Raw genomic sequence first — 17378 nt, 5'->3', positions numbered from 1 at the left:
AGGGTTGGTTTGCGGCCGTCCTCTTTGATGGCAACGGGAACATTGGTTGACCTGGCGGCTGGCGATGAGGGAGGCCGCAATGGAGGTGTTGGTGAACCATTCGCCTCTTTTTTCTGTCAAAATATGGGTTTTGGTGAATATCTCTATACGGTTATTCCCTCTTTATTGTGTGGGGTGAAGTATTGTAGCATGTTGAGGTTTTTACAAACTGCAACCTCGTTTGTTATTGAAAGTAGAGGAGAATGATTTTTTATTTTATTTTAATGGATTAACATAAAGGAAACTTCTCACTTTTAATCCTACTATTTTGGGGAAGATTGGAGTATGATAAATTTTCTTCCTGCTTAGTCTATCTCCTACCTCCAAATTCGTCACAGTTTTTTCATTTCTACTTCAACATATATACCTTGAAAATGCTGTCTTATCCACCCAATCCCACTCTCTACCGATGAAGGCATGTCGGGAAAAACAATCCCACTCATCACGGCAATTGAAGAAACACTAACCATGAGACCACGGGCGACTACGGAACAAACCTAAGTTGGAGGAGGTCTAATGGACCAATGTGTGGAGTTATATCTTAAAACGGTACATTACTTATTTTTTACGGTTAATTACCAATTTAGTTCTTTAACTATCACCTAAGTGAAATTAGGTCATTAAACTATTTTTTTTTTCGAAAAAATTAGTCCTTGAATTATAATAATTTGCCAATTACATCTCTAATATTATATTCGAAGCTACTATATCTAATTTTTCGTCGGTTTAAGTCACGTTGTTTGCATGTGATACACATTGGAGGGTTGAATTGGTAATTTTTCATAAAGAAATAGTGTATGGAGTTAACTTTGAAGGGTAAATTAGATGTTAGATTCGCAGCGAGAAAATGATGGTATTACACTCTAAAGTGTGCCAAGTGACTTAAGTTGACGAAAAATTGAATAAAATAGCTTTGAATATAATAGTAGGGATGAAATCAACAATTTGTAAGTGATAGTTCATGAACTAACAATCTGTATTCGCCATCCATTGCACAATGCAAGATAGTCTCACCATCCGTCCTCCCACAGATCTTGAGCGTTTCTGAGGTTCATCAAGGGTAGGCGTATAGATGTGGTGCAGGCATAAGATGACATCTTTCCTACCATGGAGAGCAGCCAAGAACAAAGGAGCCTCATTATCTTTGTTATGAACACCGACCAAAGATGGATAATCTTTGACAAGCACTTACTCATTCTCACATTCCCCATCGATGCTGCTAAGTGGAGAGGGGTATTTACTCTCTCATTTCGAGTTTGAAGCTCCTCTATAGTAATCAGTTTTACTAGTTTTTCAACATGTTCTTCTTGGCCATTGGACACTGCTACGTGCAATGATGTGTCACCTCTCATTGTGATCCTTGTCTTGTGAGCTTGATGCTCATGCGTATAAATTTGAACAACTTCTTTCCATTGGCTTTTCATGATGATTTTGAACAAGTATTTCTTGATGTCCTCCGTGTCAATGTTAGTCACGGTGTTCATGGTAAAAGCCATGTTTGTTAATCTCTTCCTACTATAGTTTACTGACAACTAACACCGATGTTTGTGTGCTGTGTCCCTATTATTTTCAACCCAGGCCCTAACTGGTAAATATCCTACAATTTTAGTTCTTACCAAAAGAAGACCTAAAGCTTGTTTTTGCAGCATATCTCTAAGATGGAGTCTACAAGACTTGGATCTCAAGTAAGCTTGTATGCTTCTGATTGCCCATATGGCCTTTTCATGTTGCTGGAATCTAGCAAGGGTTTAGTCCTTTTAATCACCCCAAAAGAAACAAGTTATAACTTTGGGGATATTTGGATCCTGTGTTAGCAGGAACTGATTTGGGGATGTGTCTGATTGTCCTTTATTTTGCTTTGCAGGTATATTGTTTGGGACGGATGACAGTCCCTTATACACACATTACCCGGATAGTGGCCTTTTTTGTTGCAGTGCTATCCCTTTAACTGTTATTCCTTTTAATTTAGCTAGTTAGTAATATTTCTCTACACTTTACACTTCTCAACTTTTATGGCGAATTGTAAGTTTAGTCATTGTTTGCCCTTTCCTTTTGGCCAGTTATCTCTACCCTTCACACTTTACTCTTACAATCAGAAGTACACCTGTTTCATAAATGTTCTCTGCTCTATGCATTTTGAGGTTACCAGCTGGACTAGAAAACCAAAGCTGCAAGGCATCTTAAATGATCATTTGATTCATCTTAGAACTGGACAAGAACTCCCACTTAGCTTCATTTTGGAATGACTGCTTTTTGCAATACAAGTATTGGATACTTTTTGTTAGCTTATTTTTTTATATGCCTCCTGAAACTCGAATTTAATTGCATTTTCCCGTGAAACAAAAATATCACAACTTTGCATTCTAAAACTCAATTTTTGCTCCACTTGACGAGATTGCGTCAATATTGTAAAAAAATTAACCGAATGTGATGACGTGGCGGGGTATTTTGCAAGCATGATATATAAAGTGCAACTTAAAAAAAATATATGGTTCGAATCGTTAAAGTTCAATATGGAGTGAGCTCCACAACTATTCCCCGTATTTACCAAAAAAATGAGAATTCCTTTGGATAAAGCGCCGGTGAACTGAGCCTTTATCTAAAGGAATCTCGTTTAGAAAGGGAGAAAAAAGAAAAGAAAAAAAAAAGGACTAGTTATGGAGCCCATTATACATCAACATTGAACGATCCGAACAGTCTATTTTTTAAGTCTTTATCCATCGATCAACCTTGCAAAAAATCAATTCAATTAGAAACTATTTACTCATTTGATTGTCATGATGAAATTTTAATGTTTTTTAGACCATAATATTTGTTAATTTCTTTGAACTCAATTAGATTCCTCAAACATTTCTGATGTGATTAATACAATGCAAGAATGATCTATAAAGTGCAACTTAAAAAAATAAACAGTTTAGATCGTTAAAATTCAATATGCAATAGACCCTACAACTAGTCCTCATTTTTACCAAAAAAAAATAAATAAATAAATAAAAATAAAAAGAAGAGATCTCCCTTTGGATAAAGGGCATGTATACATAAATAAAGCCTTCAGGAGTGGATACTGTGGGAACGCCGCTGTGGAATCTTTTTAAAAGCAGTCCACCGGATGAGATCAACATAGCCAGGAATATGAACTGTACCAAAAGGGGCAACAGAAAAGCAAGTGATTGCATAAACTGGAAACGCATCGTACTTGAGCTTTATCTTTCGGAACGAATAAATGCTCTGCAGAACTTGCTGATGTTGAACAAATATTTCTTCAGCTCCTCCATGTTCATACTCCTCATATCGTCATCCGTGATAGAAGCCATTTCTTTTTGTTGGGCAAATGCTAGAAGCTAATAATAGTGTTCTCTCAACCTGCTATGTGTAGTTACTAATAACGTTTGTGTACATAATTATTCTAGTAAGTAACCATGTTTAACTTCTATACAATAGTTCCAAAAGAAGATACTTATTTCGAGACTATAACTACGTAATTTTTAGACTAACCTCTTTACTTTATGTGTATAAGGATTGCACATCAAAATTGTCACCAACAACATTGCCGATATTGTTTTAAAGTTTAGTCCCTGCTGTCAACAAACACAAGAACACACTAAATCTTAATCTAGTCTAGTCGAGTAAAACATAAATAACGGCAAACAAAGCACCCTTAGAGTCTAATAATGACCATTCAAACGGACATGAAAATATCATTGTTGAATTTATGGCCTAATTATAGTGGGCCTTTAGTTGACCCAGCAGCCCAATGTTAGATGCGTCTTATCTACCTATGTGAAAGCCACATGAGTGACTAGGGTATTATGGTAGCATCTTCAATATACAAGGCAGCAAGCTTTATGATTTCAGATTCTGAAGAGTGAACAGAGAAGCAGGCTAGCAGCCGGCATTTTTTAATAGAAGAAAGAGTGCTGCTCCCCTCTTTGTTGTCAATCACCCCATCAAGGTTGTGGTTGTTGTATTAGCTTTGAGCTTTGTATAGAGAGAATTAATCGTTATATTTCTTTCTTTATTTGTTTGTTTGATGTGTGAAGCTATTAGGTGTATTGAACTTTCAGGTTGTGAGATTTCCAAAAGCACTTTGTAAACACTCTCATTTGGCTGATACTGGATTGTTGGGTGAGCTCTTACTGTTACGAGGATAGGCTCTAATTACGTTGACTATTAAGGAACCTCGTTAAATCTTGGTATCTTTTCTATTTTGTTCGTGGATTTCGTTTTGATATGTTTCTTGTGGGTTAGCTTGTGTTTTTCCAATTGTTATGGTGCTATTCTTGCACAACAATCACCCACTGAACATGATTTGGAATGACTTTTCTTGCACTACGAGTATTTGATGCTGCCACAGATTTACTTTCAAGAAAGAGGTTCTGGGTAGCTTTGGTACGCAGTTGATGTGCCCCTTCCCGGGATTTACAAGTAGTTAGCAACGTGTGTTGAAATATTAATGTTAAACTTGTATTAATATTAATACAAATCACGAAGACAAATGCTTGGTCTCGAAGAGGCCACATCTACCACCTTTAGTTGGAAAGAGAGTGTTCATCTCCTCCAAGTAAGGGAGTCGTGTAAAAGAAGTGTGGCTGAAATATCTTCAACAATGTGCTTTTCTCTACGGACGAGAGAGTGTAGAAATGTAAGTCTTTGTAGAGTTGGAAATAAGCGTAGACTCTAAATATAGGGTCGGCTTCTAAGTTCTAAAAAACACCAACTAAATTATGAAATGAATAGAAACAAGTCTGGACTTTATTGGAGTCGATCTCTAAATTTCAAAATTTAATTGCATATACTCAATAGACCAAGTCATAAAAAAACCCGAAAAATATTTGGCTCCTTAGATACATTAATTTAATGAGACATTTCTCATTGTACACAAACTAGAAGAATATCCTACTCTGTAGCCTCGGCCTCGCGATGGATGTATGGAACCGTTTTAAAGATCATATATATTAGATTACAATAGTGTGGAAGCTGGATGATAGCAAAAGAAGCCAGGGGCATGCAGGCGATTGCATAAACTGGCACGGCAGAGTATTTGAGCTTATCCTTTAGCATGAAGAAATGTCCGGCGCAAAATGAAACCACCATCGAAATGATGGACAAGAAGAGCGTCGTTAAGCCCACTAAATACTTGATAGGCAGCTCCTTTCCAAAAGCCCATTCGGGGAGCCGGGACAGCAGGATGGACAGGAATATGGCCATGGACGTGACGGAGGAGCACAGCGCAAGGAGAGATGAGATGGCAAACACCTCAAAAGCTGCCTGGTTTTCAAGGATTGGAGTGCCAGTAGCCTCTCTGATGCCCCCTGGAAATGCAGTACCAGTGGCAAAGGTGACCGTGGTGATAACGCTACCCACCTCCAAGCAGTACTCAGAAGTATCAAGGATCACAAATAGAAACCTGTTCTCTGCAGCTAACAATACCACGTTCTTTCCCCCGGCATGGATGGCCATCGGAAAAGTTTCAAGGATCTTCTCCACCATTTCAGTCGCACCATTTTTTGCGGCAATCAAAAAGGGTGTTTCCATATTCCTCATTTCAAGGGTTTTCTCCACTGTCTCCTCAGTAAAGCAGTAATAAAAAAAACTGCGTGGTGGCTCTGTCCATACCAATGACCCTGTGTACATTTCATCAGATATATCGTATTTATTTTTTGTGGCTTAAGCTCGATTACTACGATCCAACAAAAGCAGTTTTCCTTCATAAGCTTTTGACTTTAGAATCTGGGTTTGGATCTCTAGTATTGCTGGAATACTCAAATTGACGTCGTCATTCCCGTGGTAAGGTAAGGCCTTGTGTCATACTTGACGCCTTTGAACCGAGAGATGCCGATAGACGTCATCCGTGCCGAATTCGTGTAAATTTATGTTGTATGGCGTTGCCTCATCGTTGCCCTCATGGGATGAATATTTGTATAGATATTCCGAAGCACGAATTGGTAGTTTTATATGAATTTTATGAAATAATGTATTATAAATTAGTGTTTCTTTTGTGTGTGTGTGTGTGTGTGTGTGTGTGTGTTTTATATTTATTTTTTTATTCCACAAATATCATTGCGGTTGATCATTAGCGCTACCCGCTCCTCGGGTTCGGGTTAGAGTGACCCAGCGGCAGAGATACCACGGTAGCCATGCCCACTCCATCGCTTCATCAGTCCGGGAGCCCCGATCTGCCTGGCATAGTCATAGTGGAGACCGCACGGCATTGTGGCGGCCCCAACCCCCATGTTGACGTCGCGGAGGTCGATGCTGATTCGGCAGGCCTTTCACCTTTGGGTGATGGAGAACTCCTAGTCGAGGGTGGGAAGAAAGTCAAAGTGCGGGAGATCTGCAGATGCTTGTCCTCGAACCGGATCATCCGCGTATCTCAACATAAGATCATGGTCGTTTGCCACCCACTTCATCGATGAGCGGACATCAAAGTCAACAGTCTGTTGACTCACAACATGGGATCCATCATTTGCACCAAGTGCCCTGTGCTCGCCCCTACATGGAAGAAGATCACTCCCCAAGCGCATGAGGCGATGATGCGAGAGATTTCGATAAGTATGCTGTTTTATACACACCCTAGAATGTTATAAATCCACCCCACATCCAAAAAGTTCCTCAAAAATTTCAGCTTTGTCCTCATATTTCTGAAGCCACCCCACCCAAAAAACAAGAAGAAACACCAAACATCGTTCGACGAGCACCCATCCCTCAACCCCATCAGCATAGTATCTTCTGTTAAAGATCAACACCAGCCCATTAAGATCAGTCGGTACAAAAGAACTAGATTGGTCTAGTTCAAACATGCATGGTTTCTCTAGAAGATTTTATAATGGGAATATGCTAGAAAACTCTAGCAAAAAAGGTAGCAAGTTGGAAAAGCCTCCACCGCCTTAGGATTAAGAAAATATAGAAAATGTTTTTGTTTGTGGTAGAATCTAGAAACATCACAAACCTTGGCTAAAATTGGAAGAGCCCAATCTCACTGACTAGATAAGTCGGTTTAGCAAAGTCGGTGGGAAAATGTGTGTGCATGATCAATGCACTAGAAAATTCTAGCGGTAGTATAAGTCGGCAAGCATGCCCTATAAATAGGTGTCTAATGTTGTGATGTAATCAAGCAACCAACCAAGTGAGAGTGAGAATTAAGAGTAGTCTTGTGAGGAGTGAGTGGTCTAGAGTTTGTCTCTAGAAAGTGAGTGAGTGTCATTGCTTCAAGAGTGTCTTTGAGAGTTTGTGTGTTGTAATATTTTGTGAGTTAATACAAGTAATTTGTTTACTTGTGTTGTCTCTCCAACAGTTGTGTTAGAGTTGTGTACTCTAATTTTTTCCCCAACAATTGGTATCAGAGCGGTACGATCAGGGACTGTTTCTAGTGAAGTTTTCAAGAATCGTGAGAAGTTTAGTACTTTGCAAGATTGTTGGCTAATCTTGTTCAGCATATCGAAGTTCTGCTGACATAATGTCAGACCTTCAAGTTGTTGGAGGAGTTAAGAAGTTAAACAACAAAAATTACAACACATGGGTGACGTGTATGGAGTCTTACCTACAAGGCCAAGATCTTTGGGATGTCGTTGGCGGTAATGAGGTCACACAGCCGGTAGAAGACTCCAGCGGCACTTTGAGGAAGTGGAAGGTCAAGGCAAGTAAGGCTATGTTTGCCTTAAAAACCACAGTTGAAGATGACATGTTGGAGCACATACGGAAGGCTAAGACACTGAAAGAAGCGTGGGACACCTTTGCCACACTCTTTTCAAAGAGGAACAATACAAGACTGCAGTTTCTCGAGAATGAGCTGTTATCGGTGACCCAAGGGGACATGACGATTCCCTAGTATTTCCCCAAGGTAAAGTCTATTTGCTGTGAAATTTCTGAATTAGATCCTAGTGCTGCAATTATAGAATCCAGGATAAAAAGAACAATTATCCATGGATTGAGAACCGAATATCGAGGCTTCGTTGCCGCTGTACAAGGATGGCCGACCCAACCATCACTTGTTGAGTTTGAGAATTTGCTTGCCGATCAAGAAGCTTTGGCAAAGCAAATGGGAAAGGTCTTGTCAAAAGATGAGGAGGAAGCGCTCTACACCAAAAGTAAAGGTAACTTTAAGCAGCTTGCTGGTGGTGGATCTAAAAGAAATGGTGACAAGGAAAAAGGTCATCAAGGAGAAGGGAGTTCTCAGCCAGGAGGAGCTCCGAAGTATCACGGCAACCGTGGTCAGTCCCAGAATAATAAAAGGTTTGAGGTTAAGTGTTAAAATTGTGGAAAAAAAGGCCACATGGCAAATGATTGCTGGTTCAAAAAGCCCACAGAGAGTAACGTCGCCAACTCAGAGAATAAAAGTGAAGATGACTGGGACGCCGTAGCATATCTAATTATGGAGGAAGAATGGGATGATGAAGCATCTTCTTAGTGGTGCTCGAAAAATAAGGTGTTGCCTGACTTTAGAGAGATTGAAGATATGTTGCAGGAGGAAATGGGAGACCAAGTTGCCCAAACCTAATCGAGTCTGGATGAGCTTGAGGAATTGCTTGATGGTGACAATGTCAAGCAAGAAGTACCTAAGAGTCCTTGGCAAATTGGTGTATATCAACAACCAGAAGAAGAAATACCTAGTGAAGTGGAAGTATCAACTCCAGGATCACAACTAAGAAGGTCAACGAGAATATTGAAGTCAAATCCCAAATACTCCAACGCAGTCATAGTAGAATAAGCAGTTGAAGTTGAGATGCGTATAGAAGTGGCGTAAAGCTAGGAGAAGAGGTCGATGCATTAAAGAAATATCAAACTTGGGATCCAGTGGCAAGGCTAAGAGATGCGAAACCCATATCATGCAAATTGTTCAAGATAAAGTGTCGACTCAACGAGAAGAAAAGAATGAGTTGGTGTTGAGGAGGAGTGTTAAAGATTAACACCAGCCCATTAAGATCAGTCGGTACAAAGGAACTAGATTGGTCTAGTTCAAACATGCATGGTTTCTCTAGAAGATTCTATAATGGGAATATGCTAGAAAACTCTAGCAAAGAAGGTAGCAAGTTGGAAAATCCTCCATTGCCTTAGGCTTAAGAAAATATAGAAAATGTTTTTGTTTGTGGTAGAATCTAGAAACATCACAAACCATGGCTAAAATTGGAATAGCCCAATCTCACCGACTAGATAAGTCGGTTTAGCAAAGTTGGTGGAAAAATGTGTGTGCATGATCAATGCACTAGAAAATTCTAGTGGTAGTATAAGTCGGCAAGCATGCCCTATAAATAGGTGTGTGATGTTATGATGTAATCAAGCAACCAACCAAGTGAGAGTAAGAACTAAGAGTAGGCTTATGAGGAGTGTCTAGAGTTTGTCTCTAGAAAGTGAGTGAGTGTCATTGCTTCTAGAGTGTTTTTGAGAATTTGTGTGTTGTAATATTTACTTGTGTTGTCTCTCCAACACTTGTGTTAGAGTTGTGTACTCTAATTTTTTCCTCAACATCTTCGACCTTTCTCCTTCTTTCCCTAACACCCTGAGTCCCAACACCCAAACTCCCCAACCCGTTTCCATGAAAAACACAAAAGAATGTAATAGTCCTTCACTTCAATTAAGCAATGAAAATCCCCAAATTCTAGGGTTATATACTCGCAGAGAATTGTAGAAACATGCAATTACAAAATGAAAATTAGAAGTACAACAAGCACTAATTGTCTCGGCAATTGATACCAGACATCAATTATAGAGAATTCATACGAACAAGAAGAAGAACTTTAGAGAAGGTGGTGCCATGTGAGTGGATGTGTGTGAGGCGGTTAGCTGTCGGCAAATAATTGGATGGTTGGATTTTCTTTTTCTCATCTTAATTCAAATAGGGGTAAAAGAGGAAGTTCACTTGACAAATTTTAAGTGTGGGGTTAGGTAGATTTTCATGATTTGGTTGAAAAATATTTACTTGACCTTTACGCAACCTGTCCGATGGGCACTTCAAGGCATCTTCGAGGAGGGATACAACAGTCGATGAAGAGGATGGATCCTGGCTAGAGTCTGCCAGTGCATAGGCTTTCAAAAAGAAAGCCTAGGGATCTTTTAATTTTGATAGATTCATCTGCTTTCCAGAGCCCTTCCTCGCAATGGCCTGTATCGTATAAGATCCACGCCTCATAAACCAACTTTTCATCATCGCTGGATGCATGTTGACGAGCTAATTGTAAACTTAGCATTGCTGCTTCGGGACAGTTCAACCTGATCAAGTGGAGACATGAGATTTCAACTGACATTTTCAGAACCAAAAAGGTTTCTTGCTCAAAAATTGAATCTTAAGGTTTGACACAGGCTGGGCAATATTATTCAGGATATACCATTAACTTTTGGGTTAAACATAACCAACAAAAAATTGAACCTATCAAAATAAAAGGAACTGCACGACAATCTCCACAAATTTTCGGGATCCAAAACATACCTGAGAAGAAGCAATGACTATCTGAAATACAGAACACCTTTTGCTCATTAGATTCAAGAATCTGGTAAATAACCGAAAGGGATCCAATATCATCGACTGAAGACCAACGATCGTACAATTGCAGCCAACAATCTGCCGTTGTCCAATTTTCTACATGCTCACGCACAAGTGTGTGAAATTGGGATGCTGTCATGGGCGGATCCATATAGGGACCTGGGAGGTCCCGGGACCCTGCAGAAGTCCGAAAAAACACTTGTGATCGAACTTAGGGACCCTCCAACAATTTGGGCAGGTGTAGTGGAGAGGCTTGTTGCCTCTATGAATGGGCATGCAACAATGTTTATAACGAAGAAGAAGAGGTTTCTAATTTTTGTTTTAAAAGACCTAGCCGAAACGACGTCTTTTAGCCAGGTAATTATAAAAGATTTAAAAACTAAAATATCTCTGTTTTTTTTACAGAGTTCGAGAACCCTGGTCCTTTCCAATATTCCCAAATTATATTTAAGAACTCCCAATCTCCAATCGTCGCAACCTCCCAACTTTAAACTAAAGTTACCCCATCCCCCATCACCATTTGCCGTTCTACCACCTCTAGCTGCCTAATTTTACTTCTTCCAAATTCATTTAAGTTTTTTACCCAATTGTAATATATATGTTACATTAACAAATTTCATCTTTGTAAAGTCATTAATTGATGTGTTATGTTGCTGAGGAGAATTTATTGGTTTTATTACCTTTGAGATTAATTGTGATTTTTTTTTTTTTTTAAAGCGGGATAACTAGTGACAAGCCACAGTTATCCACCCCTTCTAAGGGCCTGGAAGACTTACAGAGGCATTTCAGCTTTCTCCTAGCCACAATCAATCAGACTCACCAACTTGGAGCCTTAAACACAGGACCTCCTTGTTTTTTGTATTTTGAGAGCCGAAATCCGCGTCCTTATCACTGGACCACTTGATGTGGTTGATTAAACTTGATTATTCAATGAACCAAATTCAATAAAAAATAGTGATATAGAACCAAACTAGTCTAATATATTTTTTTGAACTTTTATTTTGGAACCCCCTGATCTTGAAATCCTAGATCCACCACTGGATGCTGCCACCCGTCCCTCAAACATTCTATAATTTGGGGAGAGAGTCAGAATTGCTTGAACATCACAAATGGCTGATTTATAGTCCTCAAGAGCAAGATAGAAACAAAACCGGAGTTCCAAGCATTCTAATGCAAGTTTAAACCCCAGAACCCGATTAATTTCTGCAAGTGCAGCTTGAACATTCTGGTTTCTCATTAATGTAGCTGCACGATACATGTAAGGGTAAGTAAGGAGTTGGATCCAGCTCAGATGCTTTCTCAAGGTCTTCCCATCTCTTATCACCTTCACAGTACAAGGACCTCTCCTGATAAATCCATCCAAGCGGCGTAACAGTGCAGATTACAGAGCTAAGCTTTTCACATGACCAAAGTTTATGGCCCTTAATGTAACTCAGTCTAGCTAATCCTGCTACTGAATATATATGGCCTACATTTGAAGCTTCTTCAAAAAGGCGCTTAGCTTCGTCATACTCTTTTCTCATGAGCCTCAGGCATCCCAACAAAATATATATATCGCAAGCATCTTTAAGCTTTTCGCAACAAAATTTATTTGCAAAAACTAATATTTCCAACAAAAGATGAGTAGGGACTTCATTCAAACTGCCTGTCATACTGAACTCAATGATTGTCCTCATACCTGATGCACTGATATTGTTTTGTGACAAATCTATGTCCTCGCGAAGTGATTCCGAGAAACACCCATTAAGCATGGCATGAAAGGAGGAGAAAGGCTTGATATTTTCTGCCTATCACAATCTACTTTCTCATCTTGTATTCTAAAACTGACATTTCTTGGTATTTCGTTCCCATTCATCGAAATATTCTCATGGGTACGACTTACAGTTGCATCAATAGGAAGCTGAGTCAAAATATCTACTGGCCCAAATTCTTGTGCACATTTATCACAACTGGCAAGCAAGTTGGAAATATGCTCTTCCCCTTGCTTCTCATACTTCAACCATGCTCCAAATATGAGCTTCTCATGAATGGAGCTAGCTTTCTGCCAAGCTGCACGAAGGCTTCTTCGCAGCAGCTTGACTTCTCTGAGGCCCCTAAAGACCTGGAATTGTAACAAGTAAAGATTCGACAGTTCCTGTGGAGGACACAACTCAAGTTCTTCATGAATTTGAGCTAAAACTTTGACATAATCAACAGGTTTATAGAACGGGAGTATTGGCGGCTCGGGGACCTTGGTAAGAGATTCTCTACAGTAATTTGCACATACACACCAAAATATAACATCAAAATCAAAATTGTGAATTGGGAAGCAAATATAAAAAATAATTATTGAAACTAAAGCATTTAGGAAGAATGACTTACTGATGCGGACAATTATATTTAGACCCTTATATGATATATCTATTATCTAGCTGGCATATTGTATATCTTTTCCCAATAGTTATAGTAGGGTGCAGAGCACCAAATCATTAGGGTTTCCATTTCATTCTACTATATATCTGTAAGGTTGCGCCTCTTTGATGGCTATGAGAAATATGACAGCACCTTTATCTTTGATTTCCTCATTGCATTTACTTCTAGCTTAATTTTCTTGAAAAGATCATACTAATTATATAGAAGAAGAGGTGGACCTGGAGCCATGACTGTGGATTGAGGGCATTGAGCTGTGATTCTTTACCTGACTCAGAGGGAAAGAAAGTCCTCATGGGGCATAAGACCCTAAGCAAATCCCAGATCTCCAAATTACCCAGATGGGTTTCTCTCTCTAAAACTCAAAGTTCAAGTTTCTCTCTCTAAAAACTCAAAGTTCAAGCACAACAGAGACTGGGGAAACGAGAAAACAAAAACCCAGAAAAATTCCAAGTGATCCCAAATCACTTGGCTGACAGACTTCCCACCAATGAACCTAAATTCCAAATCCCACAAAAAATTCAAGAATTACAAGCAGACAATAATGTCCGAGTTGGACCTATTTCAACAATTTCAAATAAAAAAAACCCAGTTCACCAAAAACAAAAAAATTCTGGGTTTTATTCATTCAACCAAAAAGATGAAAATTTTCTCTTTTTTTTTTTTTTTTTTCAATTTACAACAAAAATGATTACTTCCCCCTCCTCTCAGTGTACGAAGCAGATAAAAGAAAAGCAAAACCCCAGAAAAGAACAAGCACCCACCAAAGAATTAAGCAAGATCTCTACCAGAAACGTGGCCAAATAATCACATTAGCCCACACCCAATCCCCTTCATAAAATGCCAAAAAACACCATAACCAGACAAGTGAGAGAGGAAAGAAAAAGAGACTCACTTTACTTATGGCTTGAATTTTTGCAGAGAAGTTTGTCACAGATTACAGCAAGCTGAGAGGAGCTTCAGAGAGGCATGGGACCGACCAGTTACCAAGTGAAAGGAATTCTTTTTTTTTTTTTTTTTTGTCAAAAGTGAAAGGAATTCAAATGAAAAAAAACTGACCAATTATCCCTTTTTTTCTCTACTTTTTTTATTGTTAAAAGAGTCTTTTCATTTTACTTTTTTAGGTAATTTCCACTAATTTCGCAAAATTCGCACCTTACAATTGTTGGTCAATATGTGAACTACCTCGTTAATGTCACTTAGTATTACGATTTAATAGTATTCCTCTTCATTTGTAAGTGAGAGATTTTAGGTTTGATTCTCGTCAAAGGCAAACTTGAACCACATTATTGCTAGTTCATTGTGAGTTAGTTTATCCACATCCCCCTTAGTTTAGATAATATCGTTTGTTTAAAAAAAAAACTGCTTCGTTAATTGATGATGTGTCATAGTTTTGGCTCTAAATTTGTGCAACGTGGAATTTGAAATTAAATAATATTAAAAATATTAAAGTATGAAAGTGACAGAAAAATCAAACTTTAGGTATTAAAATGAGACGAAAAAAATAAATGTAATTAAGTGCTAATTTTGCAGAAATGTAATTAAGTGCTAATTTTGCAAAACTTGAGGGTAGTAAGATAAAAATTACCCTTTTTCTTTCTTTTTTTTCTCATTTTTCTCTCCCTCGGAGACGAGAAATGATATTAAGACCAAAGTTTGATTTTGGTCTAGTAGTTTTGGCGGAGTCTCATTTTATTTAGGTAATGCTAGGGGATCAAAATTTTAAATTAAATTTGCAAACCAAATGATGTGTCACCAATAGTGTAAGATCTCACATCGCCTAGGGGAGTGATCCTTATATGTATATTCTCATCCCCTCCTAGCACGAGGTCATTTGGGAGCTCACTGGCTTCGGGTTCCATGGGAACTCTGAAGTTAAGCGAGTAGCGCGCGAGAGCGCTCCCATGATGGGTGACCCACTGGGAAGTTCTCGTGTGAGTTCCCAAAAACAAAACCGTGAAGGCGTAGTCGGGGACCAAAACGGACAATATCGTGTTAAGGTGGTGGAGCGGGCCCGGGATGTGGTGGACCTCGGGGCGGGATGTGACAATTTGGTATCAGAGCCTAACCCTGACCATGGTGTGTCGACGAGGACGTTAGGCCCCTAAGGGGGGTGGATTGTAAGATCCCACATCGCCTAGGGGAGTGATCCTTATATGTATATTCTCATCCCCACCTAGCACGAGGCTTTTTGGGAGCTCACTGGCTTCGGGTTCCATGGAAACTCCGAAGTTAAGCAAGTAACGCGCGAGAGCACTCCCATGATGGGTGACCCATTAGGAAGATCTTGTGTGAGCTCCCAGAAACAAAACCATGAGGGCGTAGTTGGGGCCCAAAGTGGACAATATCGTGTTACGGTGGTGAAGCGGGCCCGGGATGTGACAAATAGAAAATAAACATGCTAATCAATATTTAAGTAATAATCCAATCATTAACAATCACATCATTTGGTTTACAAAATTTTGATATCCCTAGCAATAATCTTAATTCATAAGTTCTCGTGTGAGTTCTCAGAAACAAAACCATGAGGGCGTAGTTGGGGCCCAAAGTGGACGATATCGTGTTACGGTGTTGGAGCGGGCTCGGGATGTGGTGGACCCCGGACCGGGATGTGACAAATAGAAAATAAGCATGCTAATTAATATTTAAGTAATAATCCAATCATTAACAATCACATCATTTGGTTTACAAAATTTTAATCTCCCTAGCAATAATCTTAATTCATATGGTTTTATTGTCTGAATTTTAATTTTGTTATTTAAAAAAATATATATAACTCAATCACAATATTATTTTAATGAAATTAGCACGTGAGGGACAATGTGTGTGACATTTTCATCTATTTTCAAATATGCCACTCACGAATTAATTATGCAGGCAAGTAAACTATTTTTCTGAAAGCCAACAATTAGTAAATTATGAAATTCATTAAATTTACGAACAAATTCATGATTTGGCCTGATCATTATACAAATTGTTTGTTCGGCTGCATAAACTAATGGGAATCAAATAAACAAATAATGTTTATAATTACACACTGTTTAGAGAGAAGATATGGCCAAGTTGGACTTTATGCAAGCCAATACGACGTCATTTTAGCTTGGAGAATCCTAACTCTATCGTTTTGGCAGATTTGTTTGGTTTATTTCATATTACATCAATAATTGTCTTTCGAGTTTTCATAGTGGGGTCCTCCCAATTTATTCAAAACTATGCTGAATATAAATTAAAGAATATGGAGGATTTGTGTACATCACTCAGACTAGAGACAACGTGTACATATATATTTTGAGCTTCAAAGCAAAGTGCTTATAGCAAGAAGCACTAGTTATGTACTTCTTATAAAAAACACTAGTTATATGCTGCATTGTTTTGCTTACTGTCCACTTTAAGGCTTTAAGCTGCATTGTTTCAAACCTTGGCAAAACGAAAGAAGTTAATGGGAGCAATTGTATGAGTGTTCAGATGCAAGATTATTCTTTCCATCGTGCCCTAGAGAAAGTGCGAAGGAGATCAAACCGCTTGTTAACCAAGAAGATAGGTGTCACAAATGCAGGAAGAGGGTGGGCAGAAGCTTTTTACGCACAGCAGAACTGAACTCGTTTTTCGGCTTCAAAATCCCGGAAATTTAAGTTCTTGAGAGGACCGAAATGACCCTGGGGACATTCGCTCCTGTCGATGTCATCCTTTGTTGTGGGACACATAAATCGAGTAAGATTGGAAGTAGGGACACCTTGACTTAAGAAGACCTTTAACCTTCACTCTAATTTCCAAGATGAATGTGAATCATTCTAGTTTGAATTCTGAGGTACGTCTCCAAATTCAAGTTTCAAAAACGTTATTGTTACCAAGTACTCGGAGATATCGTCATCGTGATTCATGTAATAACATATTGACTCATTTTTATAAGTTCATACGCCAAATTAACATGATGAGTCATTTTCAATTCATACTTCATATGCTAATATATTATAGAAAAAACCGCTTAATATGACCGAAAAATAAATAGTTTATAGCTATTAATTGATATTACTATTTTTAATCAGTGTGACTAGGGATGGGCAAAATACCCATGGGTTTAGGTAACTGCGGTTACCCGCCCATTTAAAGTTTACGATTACCTTTATGGGTAACCGTTTAGACGAATAAACGGTTATTGGTATAACCGTTTATCTGTGAAATTTAATGGGCGGTTATGGGTATTACCCACTGTTATAATGGATATCTATCGGTTATGGGTATTACCCGCGGTTATACGGGTATCCATTTATCCATTTAATTTAATATATGTAAAAAAAAAAATTATCGCAAGGATTTTGAGGGTTTTAGAAGCAGGCTCTCTCTCTCTCTCCCCTCTAGTTCGGACCCTCTTCATCTTTACGTTCACATGTTAGAACATGTCTTATATTGATGACAAAGAAAAAGAGTCCAGTTATAACTGGTGATGGGTCTG

General features: G+C 38.7%; 1 long non-coding RNA gene and 2 pseudogenes across 1 annotated transcript; all 3 read right to left on the bottom strand.

Moving 5' to 3' along the window:
• Positions 1-884: 884 nt before the first annotated feature.
• Positions 885-1535, bottom strand: LOC148697739 (uncharacterized; annotated as a pseudogene).
• A 4511-nt stretch (positions 1536-6046) lies between these two features.
• Positions 6047-10774, bottom strand: LOC148697738 (uncharacterized). The gene is made up of 2 exons (XR_015960449.1): positions 10463-10774; positions 6047-10245 (listed from the first exon to the last, which is right to left on the bottom strand). It is a non-coding gene; the product is annotated as an uncharacterized LOC148697738 (long non-coding RNA).
• Positions 10775-11439: 665 nt separating this feature from the next.
• LOC137714632 (ETO1-like protein 1 pseudogene) lies at positions 11440-13221 on the bottom strand (annotated as a pseudogene).
• Between the last annotated feature and the right edge of the window lie 4157 nt (positions 13222-17378).

Source organism: Pyrus communis, chromosome 3 (genome assembly GCF_041283825.1).
Source record: "Pyrus communis isolate YQ-2024b chromosome 3, ASM4128382v1, whole genome shotgun sequence".
Taxonomy (NCBI): Eukaryota; Viridiplantae; Streptophyta; class Magnoliopsida; order Rosales; family Rosaceae; genus Pyrus; species Pyrus communis.
Note: the sequence above shows the minus strand (reverse complement) of the source record. Positions and strands in the feature narration are given on the sequence as shown.